The sequence below is a fragment of the Doryrhamphus excisus genome, linkage group LG5 (genome assembly GCF_037039965.1).
Source record: "Doryrhamphus excisus strain RoL-2023G ecotype Guam linkage group LG5, RoL_Dexc_Guam_v1.1, whole genome shotgun sequence".
Taxonomy (NCBI): Eukaryota; Metazoa; Chordata; class Actinopteri; order Syngnathiformes; family Syngnathidae; genus Doryrhamphus; species Doryrhamphus excisus.
In genome coordinates, this window is record NC_136361.1 from 15,500,659 (window position 1) to 15,522,879 (window position 22,221).

Genomic DNA, 22,221 nt, shown 5'->3' on the forward strand with positions numbered 1-22,221 from the left:
TACCTCTGCTACCTCCTGTCTTTTCCACAGTGGCACCGTCTCTAGCGCAAACATGGCTGGTCTCACCAGAGTTTTTTTTATACCTTTCCTTTCATTTTAGCTGTGATTTAGCTGGAATTCAAACGGCGAAATTGCAAAAAGATTGTATCTTAAACTGCAGTTGTTGAAGTCATAGTAACAATCCAGAAGTACATCTCAGAGACTGTAAAGCCTGTTTTATGCTTTCCGCAAGGTCTGTGCGTTTCCGTGCAGACAAATGACGTCATTTTCACACCCACGCTCCCTCAAGCGGCCCTCTTTCATGCTGAAAAATTTCCGCTCCACGCACCTCCTAATTTTTCTAACACGGACGGAGACACAGAAAAAGAAAAAGGCAGACAGGAGATCCTTGCAGTTGTTGTTTTTGTTTTTTCTGGTGGGAAGAAGGACTCCCTATTCAAAGGACGAGTGGAGCACCTTCAAATAAATGCAACACAATTCCTCTTCTTCAAGAAGGAGATGGCCAAGTGTCGCTATGTTGGAAATCGAGTAAACAATGCCAAACTTCTTCTGCTTTAGTTAGACTAGTTGGTGTTTTCAATACACTGCCCCCTGCAGTTTGCACGGAGTATAAAGACACACCTGGTTTCTCTAGCACAGGGGTCTCAAACTCAATTTACCTGGGGGCCACTGGCGCTAGAGTCTGGGCGAGGCTGGGCCGCATCAGGTTTTCCAAAAAAAAAAACAAAAAAAACGCATTTATTAAAAACAGAAAAATGAATAAACTTTGCTTTGGTTCCGATTTTCTACAATAAAAGCTCTGATAAAACATTCCACTGTTCTCAAATATCTTAATTTTTATTTTTCTACACAAAATAAGATGAAAAATAAATAAACAAATCAAGAATAAAGAAAGTCGGCAAATAATAAAAACTTAAGAAACCACATATAGTTGGTGGGTAGACAAATAATTTTTTTCAGATTAAAATGAACAAAGCATTATTAGAGCCCTGTAGACATGACAAAACACGACTATAGTCACATTTATACTCTTTTTATTTACAACATATTGCCCAACTGCAGGGTCTTGAGACACATGCTAACTCGCAAACTAGAGAGCTAGCGACCTAAAGTTATTTCCTTTAAACTTAAAAAGCCCAAAACTAACCACTTCCACACGGATAGGGAGGATAACTATTAACAGTTATTTAACCTTTAACATAAACATTAATCAAACGTAATATTTTTTTCTGGGTACATGATACCATACAGCATCCATATCAAACTAACAACTTTCATATCAAGGCAGGGGCCTCAAACTAGTGTCCTGCGGACCACATTTGACCCGCGGGCCGCTTGTTTGAGACCCCTGCTTTAGCAATGTAACCCAGCTTCCAGACCTCCAAGACTAGAGCTGTCCTATCTAGTCAGACCTAGTGCCCGTCCCACCTTGTCATTGACCAGAAACTGATGAAGCCTGCTCGTATTAGAGGTGAAACGTCTTCTCAAACTTTAGGAACACGTTTGAAAGTCTTCCTTCCATTCTTCATGATGAATTCCCCCTCCCTCCCCAGTCATGTGTGCGCCTCCCCACGGTCCTTCCCTTCCTTCATTGTCGGCACATTAATGACGGTACGACACTCTTTATGATCCCTGCTTTATGTCGGCAGCCAGGCAGGCCCCCGCTTCCTTTTTGGCTCCTCGCTTCTTATCTGCACCACAAGCGTCTCTGTCGCTCGTTCCGTGGTGAAACAATGGCTGCTTTCTAGTAAGCAGCCGTGAGGTTTTGTCAGCTTTTTTAAAAAGCAAGGGGAAGACAAATGCAGGATGGGGAAGATAATAGGCTGCTGTGGTGATTAACATTCCTGTGGGCGATGGGGGGGGAAATTGGGTCTCTTCACGGGATTCACTTTCAACAGGTCAAAGGAGACGACAACTGGCTGGTCATGTGACTGTATTTGTGTACTCACATTGGGTCAATCGTACCATGCTTGGGCTCACTTCACACCTAAAATCTAGGACGTGTGGCAAGTGCACGGCATGATTGCATTCATTCATTTTCTACCGCTTATCCTCACGCTTACCCTCCCAGCTGTCTTCGGGCGAGAGGAGGGGTACACCCTGGACTGGTCGCCAGCCAATCACAGGGCACATATAGACAAACAACCATTCACACTCACATTTATACCTATGGACAATTTGGAGTCGTCAATTAACCTAGCATGTTTTTGGAATGCATATTCAGTTAATTGTAATAAAATACGTCACAAGAAAAACAACAATGGACCTAAAACAGAGCCTTGGGGTACTCCTGAGTTGTACCTGACCAACAGCAATGTCAGATTTTAGAAAGGCGATTTATAGTAACATCCTATCCATTTTCTACAGTTTAATCTCATTAGGGTCCCGAGGTATGCAGGAGCCTATCCCAGCTGTCTTCAGGTGAGAGGCGAGGTACACCCTGGACTGGTCAGCCAATCACAGGACACATATAGACAAACAACCATTCACACTCACATTCATACCTATGGACAATTTGGAGTCGCCAATTAACCTAGCATGTTTTTGGAATTGAAAACGGAGTAAACCCACGCATGCACAGGGAGAACATGCAAACTCCACACAAAGATGCCCAAGGGTGGAATCGAACTAGCTGTGAGGCCTGTGTGATAACCACTTTTACACCATGCAGCCACATTACAACATATCATGCTCATTTTCTGACCTTTTTATGAAGTTGTGGACTCCTATAGAGCAGCTACACAAAGCTTTCTAGATCTTCCAGAATCTGCACCTATTCCAGCTGTATTTCCTTGGCTTTCCAAAATGGTCTGTTTTAGTTTGTACCAGGGCACACCCATATAAGGAAGTTAGAGCTCCAGTGACTTCTCACGGGTTTCGAAACAACTCTCTGAAAGCGAGCGTGGGTGGAAACCGGGGTGCTGGAGCCTATCCCATCTGTCTTCGGGCGAGAGGCGGGGTACACCCTGGACTGGTGGCCAGCCAATCACAGGGCACATATAGACAAACAACCATTCACACTCACATTCATACCTATGGACAATTTGGAGTCGCCAATTAACCTAGCATGTTTTTGGAATGTGGGAGGAAACCTGAGTACCCGGAGAAAAACCACTCATGCACGGGGAGAACATGCAAACTCCACACAGAGATGGCCGAGGGTGGAATTGAACCCTGGTCTCCTAGCTGTGAGGTCTGCCCGCTAACCACTAGGCCGCCGTGCAGCCCGTCCCGAGTACAAGCTCATCAAAATAAAAGCTCTGTTGTTCACCCCAAAATCCCCACAGTTGACTTCCTGTACGTTTGGGAATATGGGTTTGGAATAAATTGTTTGGTGCAGTGCAATGATAAAGAAAGTGAAAAAACAAGGAGACTGGGAATAGTACAAAATGTTAGGGACATTTCAGTAAATCTGCAGAATAGAAGTGATGGGACAAGCCAACGGGACAGAGCCCGATTACTCTGTGTGAGCGTGAGGCGGAATCAAGCCTAGCACAGTACGAATGCCCGAGGGTGACATCTAATATACTGTACATGGATGCCGCTGTGTGTAGGTATGGGTCTCTGCATCGCCTTGCCATGACTGTGCGTGACACAGAGTGTTTGCACACTAAAGTAGTCGTGACGAATGATGAGAGAGAAGAAGGGATGGTCCTCTCGGTCAGTGAGTCAACAAACCAAAACAAGCTGACTCAGTGCTCATCCAGTCTGTCAGGTGGCTTGGCCTGGTCCCCGCCATGTTGCTGTGACACATTTAGTCACCGGACACAATGAAAGTGCTTTCTGTTCGTGTGTCCATGAGAGGAAATATTTCACAATGAATAAGAAATAATAATTTGACAGTAGGGGATTCACGGCGGTCGAGTGGTTAGCACGCAGGCCTTACAGCTAGGACACCCGAGTTCGATTCCACCCTCAGCCATCTCTGTGTGGAGTTTGCGTGTTCTTCCCGTGCATGCGTGGGTTTTCTACGGGTACTCCGGTTTCCTTCCAAAAACATGCTAGGTTAATTGGCGACTCCAAATTGTCCATAGGTATGAATGTGAGTGTGAATGGTTGTTTGACTATACGTGCCCTGTGATTGGCTGGCGACCAGTCCAGGGTGTACCCTGTCTCTTGCCCGAAGACAGCTGGGATAGGCTCCAGCACCCCCGCGACCCTAGTGAGGATATGCTAGGAGACCCTGGTTCAGTCCCACCCTCGGTCATCTAGGTCAATTGGCGATTCCAAATTGTCCATAGGTATGAATGTGAGTGTGAATGGTTGTTTGTCTATATGTGCCCTGTGATTGGCTGGCGACCAGTCCAGGGTGTACCTTGCCTCTCACCCGAAGACAGCTAGGATAGGCTCCAGCACTCCCCTCATGAGGATAAGCGGTAGAAAATGAATGAATGAATGAACATTATTAGAGCCCTCTAGACATAAAATAACACCCCTATAGTCACTTATTACCCAATGTAGTAGCTATAATTAGAGAAAATAAGCCATGTAAGACATAAATATGACTTGTGCTTGTATGTGTTGTACAGGAAGTGACATTGGATTTGTGTACAATTTGCTGAAATATGCATATATTTTACTTACAGTGGGCTATATTCAACTTGGTACGATAAAAATGTCTCACACAGCTCAATGCGCTCTACAAAACACCTGCTATAATGTCATGTCATCTACCTCTGCATGTATTTTAAAATGCTTTTTGCACTACTAAGGTGTTGGTGTGAAACTCAGTCGTGTTAAACTTGCCGTATTGTTGTTTACAATGAACTCATCAGAAGTATTAATGCTGGCTGAGCTGCAATATTTGTTCTGATGCTGGTGTTGTTCAAATATGCATGTTAGTAAATCCCCATGTGGTTTCCTATCACATTATACGTAATTTAAAAGATCTTTAACCATTCATTTCTTTATTATGATGCTCATTCTAAGCAGTCAGCATATTCACTGAAAATATTCTCACCTTTCATTTCAAAGCAGTGGGAGGAAAACATGACACTTTATAACCAGATATGAAATAAAGGTACAAGAAGCAATCAGTTTCATTTCAGTTATTTTAACATGTCACCTTGGATTTTTGCAGAATTAATCAGACGTGAAATGATTGCTTGAGGAAATAATGTGTGGAATATTCCATCCTGGCAGTGGTGACCCTTTTATAGTCCTGGTTGGACTGTCATAAAATTTGTAATTGCTTTCATTTCTAATGTACACTAACATAAACAGATAGAGCAGAGGTGTCCAAACCTTATTTCTTTGGATTTCTTGTTAGAATACGACTATTTTTCTCTTAAAATTTGGACTTTATTTACTCATAGTTACAGCTGGGGGGTTTTTTTCCAACAATTTTTTGCCAAACTTTCTTCTTGTAAATGTTTTCATTTTAATTCCTCACAACTTTATTTGTTGTCATAATATGACAACTGTAACAAAAGACATATTTTTTATCATTTCAAATTACACAGCTCAAATGCTAGTATTGTTAATGCTAGGAGTCCACTGGGCCGGTGCCAGTTTGCGCCAAAGATTATGTGATTGGAACGTAGTGGCTTGCTAGCCCTAATGCAAGCCATTATGCGCCAATCATATAATCTTTGGTGCAAACTGGCACCGGCCCAGTGGACTCCTAACATTAGCAATACTAGCATTTGAGCTGTGTAATTTGAAATGATAAAAAATATGTCTTTTGTTACAGTTGTCATATTATGACAACAAATAAAGTTGTGAGGAAGCATTAGCATTTTGAATTTTTTTTGCCGCCAACCTAAACTTTTGCCGCCGTTATGGGCCACCACGAGCTAGTTGGGAGGCAGTTTGAGCCACTGCACGCCACTAGGCACCTTATTGGTGACACAAGGCGCCACAGCAAATTGCATTGGCGCGAACTGCGCAGACCTCACAGCTAGGAGACCAGGGTTCAATCCCACCCTAGTCCGTCTCTGTGTGGAGTTTGCATGTTCTCCCCGTGCATGCGTGGGTTTTCTCCGGGTACTCCGGTTTCCTCCCACATTCCAAAAACATGCTAGGTTAATTGGCGACTCCAAATTGTCCATAGGTATGAATGTGAGTGTGAATGGTTGTTTGTCTATATGTGCCCTGTGATTGGCTGGCCACCAGTCCAGGGTGTACCTTGCCTCTCGCCCGAAGACAGCTGGGATAGGCTCCAGCACCCCTCGCAACCCTCGTGAGGATAAGCGGTAGAAAATTAATGAATGAAATTTTGATGACTGTATTGGATTTCATAAGAGGTGATTGGACATGTGTAGTTAATGCGGTGAGCGATGAATATAACATATTAGGTGTTAACAAATATTTATGTGAAGAAGTTGGTAAAGTTGATTACATTTGATCATACAGCTGTGGGAATCCCACTCTTGGTGCTGACATTACTCTCGGCTGGGAGACCCCACATACACATTTCCACCCTAGGCTACATCATCAATATTCCCTAAACCTTTCATGCTGGATATGGGCCACAAATGCCCGCCTAATCAGGGTTTCCCGTGTGCGAGTCAAAGCCAAGATCAGTCGATTCACCCCCTCTTGTCAGCCCCTTTGATCCTCATGTCTCGGATCAGAACGCACATCTGACTTTTTGCTGCTCCCCAGCTGAGCCTCTTCAGGTGTTCACCGCAGACATTGTTCCATCAAGCCTGACCTGAATATGTTACTCTGTACTGTATGTGCCCGAAACTCAAGAGCCGACTATAGCAGAACCTGGTACAATTAGGAATACCAGTGACATTTTCAAAGGGGAAAATAATCAAAAAAACTTTGGAGTTTGAACTTCTGTCAAATATTGACACTCAGCTCAGTTCAGCCACCATCGAAGGATTGAATGGAGGCTTTTTCTTTGGCTATTTATTGAAAAGAACGGGACAACCATCAATCGGGACGTCACAGCAAATCTGGAGTAATTCATTATGAATAGAAGTTAAAATACTTGTATTGGTACTTATCTTGTGTATTTCTTAGCTGACCTTTGTGTGTGAAGTTGCAATGTGATAAGTTCATTCATTCATTCATTCATTCATTTTCTACCGCATTTTTCTGGCGGGGGTGCTGGAGCCTATCCCAACTGTCTTTGGTACACCCTGGACTGGTCGCCAGCCAATCACAGGGCACATATAGACAAACAACCATTCACACTCACATTCATACCTATGGACAATTTGGAGTCGCCAATTAACCTAGCATGTTTTTGGAATGTGGGAGGAAACCGGAGTACCCGGAGAAAACCCACGCATGCACGGGAAGAACATGCAAACTCCACACAGAGATGGCCGAGGGTGGAATTGAACCCTGGTGTCCTAGCTGTGAGGTCCGCGCGCTAATCACTCGACCGCCGTGCCGCCCATGTGATAAGTTATACACTGGAAATGATGCGATATTTATATATATATGTCAACAGAGCTCTGTTAGGCAAGCAATACATATAGATGTGTTTTGCTTTATCTTTGGCTTTTTCCTGCTTTTTTTCTCTTAAGTCCTTAATCAAATATATGAACCACTGGCATAGATAAGTTCTCAGTGGAGTTTTTACTCCTATTTCAACAAATATGCAAATATTGTGCAAGATTCCATGTATGTCATGTGGTCTCTGTTAGGCAAGCACCAGAGGCATACATGCTTTGTTTTTTAATTTTGCAAGGCTGAGGAGCAGCTGAACAATGTAGAGTGGTTAGTACGCAGGCCACACAGCTATGAGACCCAAGTTCGATTCCACCCTCGCCCATCTCTGTGTGGAGTTTGCATGTTTTTCCCGTGCATGTGTGGGTTTTCTCCGCCGCATCATGTCTTTGGGAACAGTCGTGAAGAATTTCGTCTTTAAAACTAATCTTAAATGTCAATTTATTCCTTTCTGTCATCATTTATATCTACAGTAATCGCTCACTATATCATAGTTTTTCAGGAATTCCTTAATTATCTCTGTTTTGTGGTTGACTATAGCCTAGCATTAGTCAGAAATATGCATATTTCAAGACATTTCAACCAAAAACTTTTGTTAGTGACCTCATTTAAACCATGCTACCTTTTTATAAGCCCTACCTGTGAAAAGAATCTGAATCGAGAATCATTAGGAACCGTAATTGAACCGAGGAATCTGAATCACTCGCATTCAAATAATTCCCAACGCAATATTTCATGTCTACATACGTACATCTAATAATTTTAGACATATTCAAAAGGTTTTAAACTGTTTTTTTAAGTACAAAAATATTACATTTAATAATATTGATTCATATATCGCACAGTGCGGGAGCGGGTAGCGCGCAGGCCACGCAGCTAGGAGATCCAAGTTCGATTCCACTCTCGGCCATCTCTGTGTGGAGTTTGCATGTTCTCCCCGTGCATGCATGGGTTTTCTCCGGGTACTCCGGTCTCCTCCCGCATTCCAAAAACATGCTAGGTTAATTGGCGACTCCAAACTGTCCATAGGTTTGTCTATATGTGCCCTGTGATTGGCTGGCAACCAGTCCAGGGTGTAACACGCCTCTCACTCCAGCACCCCCGCGACCCTCATGAGGATAAGCAGTAGAAAATGAATGAATGAATGATTCATATATCGCAGAAATTCATTTATCACGATTGGGTGTGGAACCAATTAGCAGTGATAAATGAGGGATTACTAAATGAATGAAAGAATGAAGACTAAGGAAAAATGTCTATTACAAGATAATTCCAGAAACATGTATTGACCATAGCTTAAAGTTAAAAATGAATCAAAAGAATCATTACGTCATCATCCATGGAGCCCACAGGCTTTTTTTTTTTTTTAATAATCAACACAGCCTCTTTTTGTGAGTATTTTCATTGAGGATGTGCTGTGTACGTGTGCTCTGCCTCATCTTTTTCTGTGTTTGCTCTCTCTTGGCGTGCCTAACTGGCTCTGACATATCTGTGCCTTTTCCAGGCGAAGCGGGGCTGGTGCCAAAATGCCAAGGAATCAATGCAACAGACTTTTCTCCACCTTTGTCCCCCCCCCCACATTTCGCTCTCTTTCCTTGTTGTCAAAGCCCCTCTATTTGTCTTTTCCCTCCTTTTCCCTCCTGTCCTGTGTCTCTCTCAGAGCCTTATTAAAAATGGAGTGAGTGTGTGCTGCATATTTAAAACGGTCATGGGTGGATTTAAACGGCTGACGGTATTTAGTGTCTCCTCGAGGAGTTGCGATGAGCCCTTAAGCTGACTCCGCTGAGTGGAGGCTGACTGATTGGTGAGCGCACACTAAACCTCTAATAATGACTTGTGTATACACACACGCACACACAGGTGGGTGTGCGTGTCTCGGGACATGAGGTATATGTGTATGTGTGTGTGAGGCCTACCAGTCGATAAGTCATTAGTTTGTTTCTTGTAGTGTAGAAGTCTATAAATGTTTTTAATTTTATTTGAAGATGGCTGCATGGCCTCACAGCTAGGAGACCCGAGTTCAATTCCACCCTCAGCCATCTCTTTGTGGAGTTTGCATGTTCTCCCCGTGCATGCGTGGGTTTTCTCCGGGTACTCCAGTTTCCTCCCACATTCCAAAAACATGCTAGGTTAATTGGCTAGTCCAAATTGTACTTATCTTGTGTGAAAAAAGTGGTAGAAAAAAAATGAATGAATGATTCATATATTGCAGAAATTCATCACGTTTGGGTGTGGAACCAATTAGCAGTGATAAATGAGGGATTACTGTTCTGTCAAATAGTTTTCTGCATGTCAAACTATTATTTCATTCATTCATTTTCTACCGCTTTTTCCTCACGAGGGTCGCAGGGGGTGCTGGAGCCTATCCCAGCTGTCTTAGGGCGAGAGGCGGGGTACACCCTGGACTGGTCGCCAGCCAATCACAGGGCACATATAGACTAACAACCATTCACACTCACATTCATACCTATGGACAATTTGGAGTCAAACTATTATTTTAAAACTACTTTTTTTTTTCAAATTGTCTTAAAATATGCCTTTATTAGTCCACATTGTAGCTTTCTGGAACAAATTAATGAGAAATTTGGTTAGAGTCCCTTTCGGTTAGAGTCAGAACTTCTGTAACAAATAAATAATGCTATCCAAGGTTCCACTGCATAGTCGACATTTAAGACATAATATAGACTCACACATATTAACATTGGTAGAAGTAGGCTCCAGCACTCCCCGCGACCCTCGTGAGGATAAGCAGTAGAAAATGAATGAATGATTCATATATTGCAGAAATTCATTCATCACATTTGGGTGTGGAACCAATTAGCAGTGATAAATGAGGGATTACTGTTCTGTCAAACAGTTTTCTGTATGTCAAACTATTATTTTAAAACTATAAAAAAATCTTAACATATGCCTTAATTAGTCCAGATTTTAGCTTTCTGAAACAAATTTATTGGATTTCTTATGAGAAATTTGGTTAGATTTAGATTTGGTTCGATTCCCCTTCGGTTAGAGTCAGAACTTCTGTAACAAATGAATGATGCTATCCAAGGTTCCACTGCACAGTCGACATTTAAGACATAATATAGACTCACACATATTAACATTGGTAGAAGTAGACTCCAGCACTCCCCGCAACCCTTGTGAGGATAAGCAGTAGAAAATGAATGAATGAATTATTCATATATCGCAGAAATTAATTTATCACGGTTGGGTGTGGAACCAATTAGCAGTGATAAATGAGGGATTACTGTACTGTCAAATAGTTTTCTGCATGTCAAACCATTATTTTAAAACTGCGAAAAAAAATTGTCTTAATACATACCTTTATTAGTCCAGATTTTAGCTTCCAGGAACAAATTAATTGGATTTCTTATGAGAAATTTGGTTAGATTTTGATTTGGTTAGAGTCCCTTTTGGTTAGAGTCAGAACTTCTGTAACAAATGAATGATGCTATCCAAGGTTCCACTGCATAATCGACATTTAAGACATAATATAGACTCACACATATTAACATTGGTAGAAGTAGGCTCCAGCACTCCCCGCGACCCTTGTGACGATAAGCAGTAGAAAATTAATGAAGGATTCATATATCACAGAAATTCATTTATCACGGTTGGATCTGGAACCAATTAGCAGTGATAAATGAGGGATTACTGTTCTGTCAAACAGTTTTCTGTATGTCAAACTATTACTTTAAAACTAGAAAAAAATTGTCTTTATTAGTCCAGATTTTAGCTTTCTGAAACAAATTAATTGGATTTCTTATGAGAAATTTGGTTAGATATAGATTTGGTTAGAGTCCCCTTCAGTTAGAGTCAGAACTTCTGTAACAAATGAATGATGTTATCCAAGGTTCCACTGCATAGTCGACATTTAAGACATAATATAGACTCACACATATTAACATTGGTAGAAGTAGACTCCAGCACTCCCCGCAACCCTTGTGAGGATAAGCAGTAGAAAATGAATGAATGAATTATTAATTTATCGCAGAAATTAATTTATCACGGTTGGGTGTGGAACCAATTAGCAGTGATAAATGAGGGATTACTGTTCTGTCAAACAGTTTTCTGCATGTCAAACTATTATTTTAAAACTATTTAAAAAAATTGTATTAACATATGCCTTTATTAGTCCAGATTTTAGCTTTCTGGAACAAATTAATTGGATTTCTTATGAGAAATTTGGTTAGATTTAGATTTGGTTAGAGTCCGTTTCGGTTAGAGTCATAACTTCTGTAACAAATGAATGATGTTATCCAAGGTTCCACTGCATAGTCGACATTTAAGACATAATATATAGACTCACACATATTAACATTGGTAGAAGTAGGCTCCAGCACCCCCTGTGACCCTCGTGAGAATAAGCGTTAGAAAATGAGCCCTCTCAGCTTCGACAAACAAGTTTTTCTGTCATGTTGTCTTTCAAGCCAGCTCGCAATTGAGCTTCAATCTTTTCCCAAAGTGCCCTTCAATGATAACACTATTGATTCTATAGTGTGTACGTATAAACACACACAAACACACACATGCATGCAGTGGAGTGGAAGATGTAGATGTTTGGTAATATTGCCGCATCTTCCATGTTGGCTTGTGAACAATGAGATCAGTGACGTTGCCCTGAGAGCATGAAGCACACAGCAGAGGATGAGATGTATTCATTATTGATGCCGTGAGGGTTTCTAGTGGGATGTGTGTGTTTTTGTGTGTGATGATGTTTGATATCTCCTTTAAGTCGTGACGTGAGGTTTAAAGCGTCAATATGCATCTTTGGATTGATTTTTTTTTTCCCCCACAGGCTTATATAGATTTTATTTTCTGCTCCATGCTCACATGCATCTATAAGTGTATGTATGTATGCAAGCTTTCTACGTCTGCTCAGTGTGAACGGCATCAACATTAAATGCAGGGTAAATATTCGGGGGGGGGGGGGGTTGGAGACAAAGGTGGGGTAGTGTTTGTAACCACTTTTATACTGATCCTGCAAAATGAACAGGATTACTAACAGTTTACCCCGCTGTCTTTGTTCTGTGTGAGTGAACATGGCAAATTTTCCCACTTGTGAGGTTGTCCCACAGGTGGGACGGAGCCCATAGCCTCTTTGACACAGAGATCTTGGAAATTTAACCCCATACCGCATACAGAACCAGGATAGCAGGGTATTTCTGCAACATGTCAACACTGGATCATGTGATGTGTGTTGGTGTGGCTTGTAAAATATACTACTCATAAAAGTATACTAATCAGGAAAAAAAAATTTTGTTTCTAGCCTTTTGGGGTCTTTATAAATCGGCAGTAGAAAATAGGGTGGTTTCAGTGAAAACACTTGATTTTTTTAATACAGAAAATAGAAATGGGGCTGCACGGCGGACGAGTGGTTAGGAGACAAGGGTTCAATCCCACCCTCGGCCATCTGTGTGTGGAGTTTGCATGTTCTCTCCGTGCATACGTGGGTTTTCTCCGGGTACTCCGGTTTCCTCCCACATTCCAAAACCACGCTAGGTTAATTGGCGACTCCAAATTGTCCATAGGTATGAATGTGAGTGTGAATGGTTGTTTGTCTATATGTGCCCTGTGATTGGCTGGCGACCAGTCCAGGGTGTACCCCGCCTCTTGCCCGAAGACAGCTGGGATAGGCTCCAGTGCCCCCTGCGACCCTCGTGAGGAAAAGCGGTAGAAATTGAATGAATGAACTTTTGATGACTGTATTGAATTTCATTAGAGGTGATTGGACATGTGTAGTTAATGCGGTGAGCGATGAATATAAGATATTAGGTGTTAACAAATATTTATGTGAAGAAGTTGGTTGAAGTTGATTACATTTGATAATACAATGGTGGGAATCCCACTCTTGGTGCTGATATTACTCTTGCGGTAGAAAATGAAGGAAGGAAGGAATAAAGGAAGGAAGGAAGGAATGAAGGAAGGAATGGATGAAGGAATGGATGAAGGAATGAAGTAATGAAGGAATGAATGAAAATAGAAATGTTGCCCCCTACAGAAATTCATGAATTCAACACCCCCAGAAGATTCTGTCTCTGGTGACACTTCTTAAGGATCTCCTCTGTGTTGGAGGAAAACCTCAAAGCTGTAAAATATGTTGTCTAAGTACTTATACTCCTCAACCAACTCCACCACTCCAATGGTAGTAGTAATTGCCTCTGCCATGTTTGTCTCCACTTGCTGGTAAATGTCCTAATCACCTATTTGGTCTTGGTTGGGTTTAGCTGGAGAAAGGCATCATCACACCAGGCGACAGTCCAGTGCTGATGAAATGTCCGCAAACAGGAGCCTAGCAATGTAATTGTGGGTCTCAGTGTGTGCATGAATGGCCTTCAACGTGAATACTGTGGGACAGCATCCACTGAAGTTTTTAACAATCCTTTCCATTGCTTTCATCACCAAGGATGTCAGGCCTCGGGTCATTTAGAACCTTGACGGAGCCCTTCTTGGGGATGGGGATGACTGTGGAATGTTTCCACTTCTGGGGCACTGTGCTGAATATTTATAAAAGGTATAAAATACTTGTCGGACAGCAACAACAGCTTTCAATACAGCAGTACGGGAGAACTGATATGGTGTAATCTCATCCTGGGTTTCTGCTATTGCTTTTCACACTGATGTCCTGCGTCTTTTACCACTCGAATACGACCACTAAACGTGGAATATTGCCAAGCTGCAGCAAAGTTCGGGGTGAGAACAGTGACATGGGGTTATTTTAGCATTAAAACATTCATTCATTCATTCATTTTCTACCACTTTTCCTCACAAGGGTTGTGGGGGGTGCTGGAGCCGATCCCAGCTGTCTTCGGGCGAGAGGCGGGTACATCCTGGACTGGTCACCAGCCAATCACAGGGCACATATAGACAAACAACCATTCACACTCACATTCATACCTATAGACAATTTGGAGTCACCAATTAACCTAGCATGTTTTTGGAATGTGGGAGGAAACCGGAGTACCCGGAGAAAACCGGGGAGAACATGCAAACTCCACACAGAGATGGGTGGAATTGAACCCTGGTCTTCTAGCTGTGAGTTCTGTGCGCTAACCACTCGACCGCCGTGCCGCCCAGCATTAAAACATAATAACATAATAAAAAATGAACACTACTGACAAAGGGATAGTGCAAAAAGTGAATGAGCATTAATGAGTGTTGCATTCAGAGTCCTTGCATTCAACAGTTCATGTGGACCTAACATTGTATGCAATGCAAACCAGCAGCAGACAGCCAATCAACAGCACTTTGAACACAAAACGACAGCCTTGTTCATTGCCTGGTGGATAAAGTGAACCGTGAACGCTTTCCTGTCTCCTCTTCGGGGCTCCTATTGTGTCTGCGTCCACCCACTCCATGCATAACTGAATGGCAATGAAGTCTTTCTTAATAAGCGTTTGAATTCCAGTGTGCGGCAAAGCTTGCCGCTTTGCGTCGTCTCGACAGTTTGGCATTGTTTTTGTGCTTCCTCTATTTGCTTCCCCTCTCTCTCTCTCTGGGGGCACACGATGAAGAAATGAATGTGGCGAGCGTGGCCATTACGGCTCGGCGTGTCATTAATCAGACGCTGATGGGGGGAGGTAGTTGGGGCCTATTACTGTTGCACTGCTTGGACTCTCAGCACGGTCAGCAGGTACAACCGTAGTAAACAGCACTTGAAAAGATATTTTCCCAACTCCCCCTCACACTTACTCCAACAGCAAAAAGCCAAAACAAAATGAACGCTGCAATGAGATCATTAGTTGATGCTGTCAAGAGACTTCCCCTGTGCTGCCTGTGACTTTGTCATCATCCTCCGTTCCTTTTCCTCCCACACATCTTTGTCTCTTTCCCCATCAATGCTCTTCGGCGGCGAGAGAGTCACTAACTGTTGCAGCCTTCCACAAAACTGCAATGCCGTGTATATATATTTATATATATATATACGTATATATACGTATATACGTATATATATCATAGGTCACGCTCTAAAGAGATGCACTTCAGAAGGCCAGATTGTTTGAGTGTAGTGTGGGTGCAGCCCAGAAGCATGCAAACGTGGGGGCTGCTGCACGGCACACTTGCTCAGGCATGAACACATGCAACATAGAGACTGTATGGATGTGGTTGTCAAAATATAAATAAATATAATATATATATAAAATATTATATTATATAATATATATATATATATAACATATATAATATATATGGGCGGCACGGTGGACGAGTGGTTAGCGCGCAGACCTCACAGCTAGGAGACCAGGGTTCAATTCCACCCTCGGCCATCTCTGTGTGGAGTTTGCATGTTCTCCCCATGCATGCGTGGGTTTTCTCCAGGTACTCCGGTTTCCTCCCACATTCCAAAAACATGCTAGGTTAATCGGCGACTCCAAATTGTCCATAGGTATGAATGTGAGTGTGAATGGTTGTTTGTCTATATGTGCCCTGTGATTCGCTGGCGACCAGTCCAGGGTGTGCCCCGCCTCTCGCCTGAAGACAGCTGGGATAGGCTCCAGCACCCCGTGACCCTCGCGAGGATAAGCGCTAGAAAATGAATGAATGATTCATATATCGCAGAAATTCATTTATCATGGTTTTGTGTGAACCAATTAGCAGTGATAAATGAGGGATTACTGTACTGTTATTATTGTTTATTATTTATAATAAATATAATTTATTTGTAATTATATAATTTATAATATTGTTTATATTATATTCATATTATTATAATATTATCTAAATATAATATAAATAAATATAAATAAATATAAAACTCAAAATATGATTCAAGTCGGTCATGATACATGATACATGATATAATGGTATACACTAAAATCATAGTCCGGTCCGGACCTCGTGATGTAGAGTCATGGTTTGGATCAACACCTGGGATAGGTTCCAGCATGCCGGTGACCCTTGTGAGGAAAAAGCGGTAGAAAATGAATGAATGAATGAATGAATATAATATATACATATATTATTATATTTATTATTTATAATAAATATAATTTAAGTATATAATTTATAATATTTTTATATTATATTTATATTAGTATTAGTATTATATAATATTATCTAAATATAATATAAATAAATAGAAAACTCAAAATATGTCTCAAGTCAGTCATGATACAATGGTATACACTAAAATCATAGTCCGGTTCAGACCTCATACTGTAGGGTCATGGTTTGGATCAACACCTGGGATAGGCTCCAGCATGCCCGCGACCCTAGTGAGGATAAGCGGTATAGAAAATGGATGTATGGATTGCATGGAATACACCGCATGCATTTTGTACATTAATAACTAATAACAACACAAAGATGTGTCTTTAATTATACAGTATAACACAGTATAATTATACAGAGGGAGTACTTCTACAATGTCCTCAAGCCTGACAGGTCTGGGAGTTAGTTGAGAAAGTCCTAAGACTTGTTAACAACATAGGAATTTTGTGGAAAATGTGGAATAGCAAACTTTATCTCCAAGAAATTCAGGATTTATGGGAAAATGAGAATTTGGGGGGGGGGGGTGCTTAAAATGAATGACTAAAATATTTGCATGTGCAAGGCTTTGAATGAAGACTTGTCACAGAAAAATGTGGAACACATGACAGCTGAACGCTGAAGAGCCTTCACACAATTAAAATATATATACACTGTATGTATGTATTTTTAGTCGAGATCATTTTTGATTGACGCAGACAGTTATTACACTATTAATTGGACAATATTATGCAGCACAACGTGAGATTTACTCGATTGTGTGCCTAATGGCGTTGTCCAGTAAGGCTTACTTTCTCCCACTCCCGGTCTTTGGTAGAAGAACATAAAGAGATATGCTGTCATTATAATATCTCTCCATTTCTTGCACAGCGGGTTGTTGAATAGATTGCAGCTCAATTACAGCCCAGCATCCTGAATGTACAGTAAGGCTTGGAGCTCGGGCTGGTTAATGAGGTGAGAGTTTCTTCTAGCCTTCCGTAGCAAAGTAGGAGGGTAGGTAAACACAGCAGCTGCACTCGAGTAGCTCGGGGGGCTCTCGAGGTTCGACCTCACGCAATCGCTGGTGGTCGAGATGATGTATGCGCAAGGCCCACGGCGCCGGTCATGTAAATGATTCTCTGATTGCAAGCATTTAGTGTAAGTTACCCGCATTAAAGGCAGGTTTGTCCTCGCGAGGCAACTTCTTCAGTTGCCTTATTAACTTATAGCAGCCTGCGTGTGTTCGCCTAATGCTTGTTTTTTGTGCTGCCACGCGCATAAAGCAATAAGAGCAGAATAAGAAGAGGGATTACTGACAGACAAAGCTGCTCGTCTGCAAATTGGATGCAGGCTCTGACTCACCAGGCTCCTTTTGTAGCCATCATCAATCATTTTAAACTCCACGTTTGACTGTTTCTTTTTGTACTTTATGCAGAAGTATGTAGATGTTGGCAGAAGAACACAAGGTTCTTCATCCTAGCGTGTCATGACGCTAATTTTCACGGTACTGGTTTTACGCATTCCGAGAGATTGTGATGAGATGTTGTGATGACACAAAAGCAATCACAGGAAGTACTGTCCAGAATAGGAAGTCAAAACAAACAACAAGGATCTCTACCAATGTTAATATGTGTGAGTCTGTATTATGTCTTAAATGTCGACTATGCAGTGGAACCTTGGATTGCATTATTTATTTGTTGCAGAAGTTCTGACTCTAACCAAAACAGACTCTAACCAAATCGTTTTTTCTCATAAGAAATCCAATTAATTTGTTCCAGGAAGCTAAAATCTGGACTAATAAAGGCATATGGTAAGACACCTTTTTTATTTTTATAGTTTTAAAATAATAGTTTGACATGCGGAAAACTGTTTGACAGTACAGTAATCCCTCATTTATCACTACTAATTGGTTCCACACCCAACAGTGATAAATGAATTTCTGCGATATATGAATCATTCATTCATTTATTTTTTACTGCTTATCCTCACAGGGGTGCTGGAGCCTATCCCAGCCGCCTTCGGGCAAGAGGCGGGGTACACCCTGGACTGGTCGCCAGCCAATCACAGGGCACATATAGACAAACAACCATTCACACTCACATTCATACCTATGGACAATTTATGGACATTTTTCCTCAGTCTTCATTCATTCATTCATACAGTAATCCCTCATTTATCACTGCTAATTGGTTCCACACCCAACCGTGATAAATGAATTTCTGCGATATATGAATCATTCATTCATTCATTTTTTACTGCTTATCCTCATGAGGGTTGCGGGGGTGCTGGAGCGAGAGGCGTGTTACACCCTGGATTGGTTGCCAGCCAATCACAGGGCACATATAGACAAACAACCATTCACACTCACATTCATACCTATGGACAATTTGGGGTCGCCAATTAACCTAGCATGTTTTTGGAATGTGGGGGGAAACCGGAGTACCCGGAGAAAACCCACGCATGCACGGGGAGAACATGCAAATTCCACACAGAGATGGCCGAGGGTGGAATTGAACTAAGATCTCCTAGCTGTGTGGCCTGCGTGCTAACCGCTCGAACACCGTGCAGCGATATATGAATCAATATGAATAAATTTAATATTTTTGTACTTAGAGCATGAAAAACCTGTTTAAAACCTTTCAAATATGCCAAACATTATTAGATCTCTGGAGACATGAAATATAGAGTTGGGCATTGTTTGAATGCGAGTGATTCAGATTCCTCGGTTCGATTACGGTTCGTAATGATTCTCGATTCAGGGCAGTAACCAAAGTTCTTGGTTGAAATTTCTTTAAATATGCATATTTCTGACTAATAATAGGCTATAGTCAACCACAAAACAGAAATCATTAATGAATTCCTGAAAAACTATGATATAGTGCAGGAGTGATAATCAAACAATGATATATGATAAATGATGACAGAAAGGAATAAATTGACATAATGTTTGTTTTCCCAAGATCAACCACCACCTTCCTGTTTTGACATGACCTGTTCCTCTCAATCCTCTTCACCAAAAAACACATTAACCAGGAGTGTTTTAAACTTATTCATAAGGTCATAAACAGATTTTCTCTTTTCACTTCACTTATCACGATTAGGTCTGGAACCAATAAACCGTGATAAACGAGGGATTACTGAGCTGTACTTTTGTGGAGTTAATATAAAGAAATACATCAGAAGGTTGCCTAAGTCAATGATTTTGACCTTGTGCTCGAGAACTGTAGGAGACTCAGTCAATACTAAATAAATTCTTGGCGTCCAACGTCCATCAAAAAAAAGCAAGATAACCCAGATAGAACCTTCGGCCATTGACAGTGTAGATTCCATCTTGTTCCACACTAAACTACTCCCGAGCTCAGTCATAAATAATACATCAATGTACTTGACAGACTGTCATCTTTTCTTCTTCAGGCTGTAGGTAGAAGTCTTCTTGCTGTCAGTCAAATGGCGAGTATAGAGTATGATGTGGATTGTTTTTTCCCCTATTTCAATTGTTGTTGTATTTAGTGTATGGATCATTTGTTCAGTTCATAGATCATATTGGAATATAGTAGAAGATAGTCTAACTTGATAATATAGTACACGCTCACCGATGCTTTTGAGTGCTGTTATCATCACTGTCACGTCATTCTTTGGCTTCCCATAACTCTTATGGATGCATATATTTCTGTGAATCTTGTATTGGCTTATAGGTTATAGGTTTTTATGTCAACTTTTCCATCATATTTTGCTTCCAATGAATTGAACTAGGGGCTGCACGGAGGAGAGTGGTTAGCACGCAGGCCTCACAGCTAGGAGACCCAAGTTCGATTCCACTCTCGGCCATGTGGAGTTTGCATGGGTTTTCTCCGGGTACTCCGGTTTCCTCCCACATTCCAAAATCATGCTAGGTTAATTGGCCACTCCAAATTGTCCATAGGTATGAATGTGAGTGTGAATGGTTGTTTGTCTATATGTGCCCTGTGATTGGCTGGCGACCAGTCTAGGGTGTACCCCACCTTTTGCCTGAAGACAGCTGGAATAGGCTCCAGCACCCCTTGCAACGCTTGTGAGGACAAGCAGTAGAAAATGAATGAATGAATGAATAAATTGAACTTATATCGGGACAACAAAAATGGCCTCCTTAACAGTACCATTCCTATGCACCTATTCCTATGTTCATGTGTATATATATATCAGACATGCATAAATAAACATAAATATGGTGGACATGCTACAGCACAATATGAGTGTGGTGTGAATGGTTGTTTGTCTATATGTGCCCTGTGATTGGCTGGCGATCAGTATAGGTTGTACCCTGCCTCTCGCCCGACAAATTACGCACTGGGCCGGTGCTAGTTTGCGCCGAAGATTATGTGATTGGAACGCAGTGGCTTGCTGTGGTGTCAAATAACGCAACATTAATTCGGTGCCACAGCGAGCCATTATGCGCCAATTACATAATCTTTGGTGCAAACTGGCACCAACTGGCGCCAGCATTAGCATTTTGAAAATTTTTTGCCGCCATTACGGGCCACCACGAGCCAGTTGGGAGGCAGTTTGAGCCACTGCACGCCACTAGGCACCTTATTGGCGACACTAGGCGCCACAGCAAATTGCATTGGTGCGAACTGCGCAGACCTCACAGCTAGGAAACCAGGATTCAATCCCACCCTCTGCCAACTCTGTGTGGAGTTTGCATGTTCTCCCTGTGCATGCGTGGGTTTTCTCCGGGTACTCCGGTTTCCTCCCACATTCCAAAATCATGCTAGGTTAATTGGCGACTCCAAATTGTCCATAGGTATGAATGTGAGTGTGAATGGTTGTTTGTCTATATGTGCCTTGTGATTGGCTGGCGACCAGTCCAGGGTGTACCTTGCCTCTCGCCCGAAGACAGCTGGGATAGGCTCCAGCACCCGCCTGGTGAAGATAAGCGGTAGAAAATGAATGAATGAATGAATGAATATTATTAGAGCCCTCTAGACATGAAATAACACCCCTATAGTCATATAGGCTATTGTCCATAGGTATGAATGTGAGTGTGAATGGTTGTTTGTCTATAAGTGTCCTGTGATTGGCTGGCGACCAGTCCGGGGTGTACCCCGCCTCTCGCCTGAAGACGGCTGGGATAGGCTCCAGCACCCCTTGCGACCCTTGTAAGGACAAGCGGTGGAAAATTAATGAATGAATTGAACTTATATCGGGACAACAGAAATGGCCTAAGAACGGTTTCCTTAACAGTACCATTCCGACGCACGACAAGTATAACGCAGTGGACCGTATGCTCAATATGTGCCATTCTTTATACTGTGTTGTAAATTAGTACTTAATGCGTTGTATCAGTGCCTTTCCTTAATATGGCCCAGCCTGAGCACTAAAATGCAAGAGACAGGACATTGAATATGTGCCACTCTTTATATGGTGTTTTAATCTAATGCCTACTTTAATGTGATGTATCAATTTGTTAATGGGCGAACAGCACTTTCCTTAACATTTACCCAGCCTGTGCACGACAATGCAAAAGACAGGACACTCAATATGTGCCATTCTCTTTCATCTTAATGTGTTGTATCAATGCTAAATACTTCCGTAGCGGCTTTGTTTACACTTCAGTCTACTTGCTTCATGTTCTACGGTAACCTTGTACTTGCACTGCAACAGATCATTCATGCATTTGGCTAATGCAACGTTGCACTTTTCCCTCTCTCGTCATCTCGCTTTCTTTTTTTGCTGGCTGCAGCTAAGCGCCCATCCAGTGCCAGCGTAAAGTGGACTGTAAATATTGACAGGGAGACGGTGCGAGAGGCGCATGGCGACCTTGCGGGGAGGCAAAGAGAAGTGGAAAAGGGGCGGGACAGATGGATG

General features: G+C 41.9%; 1 protein-coding gene across 2 annotated transcripts in view; it reads left to right on the forward strand.

The window, feature by feature from the left end:
* Positions 1–22,221, forward strand: part of LOC131105329 (nectin-2) — a 174,558-nt gene that overhangs the window by 134,669 nt on the left and 17,668 nt on the right. The gene's annotated exons all lie outside the window — the stretch shown is intronic.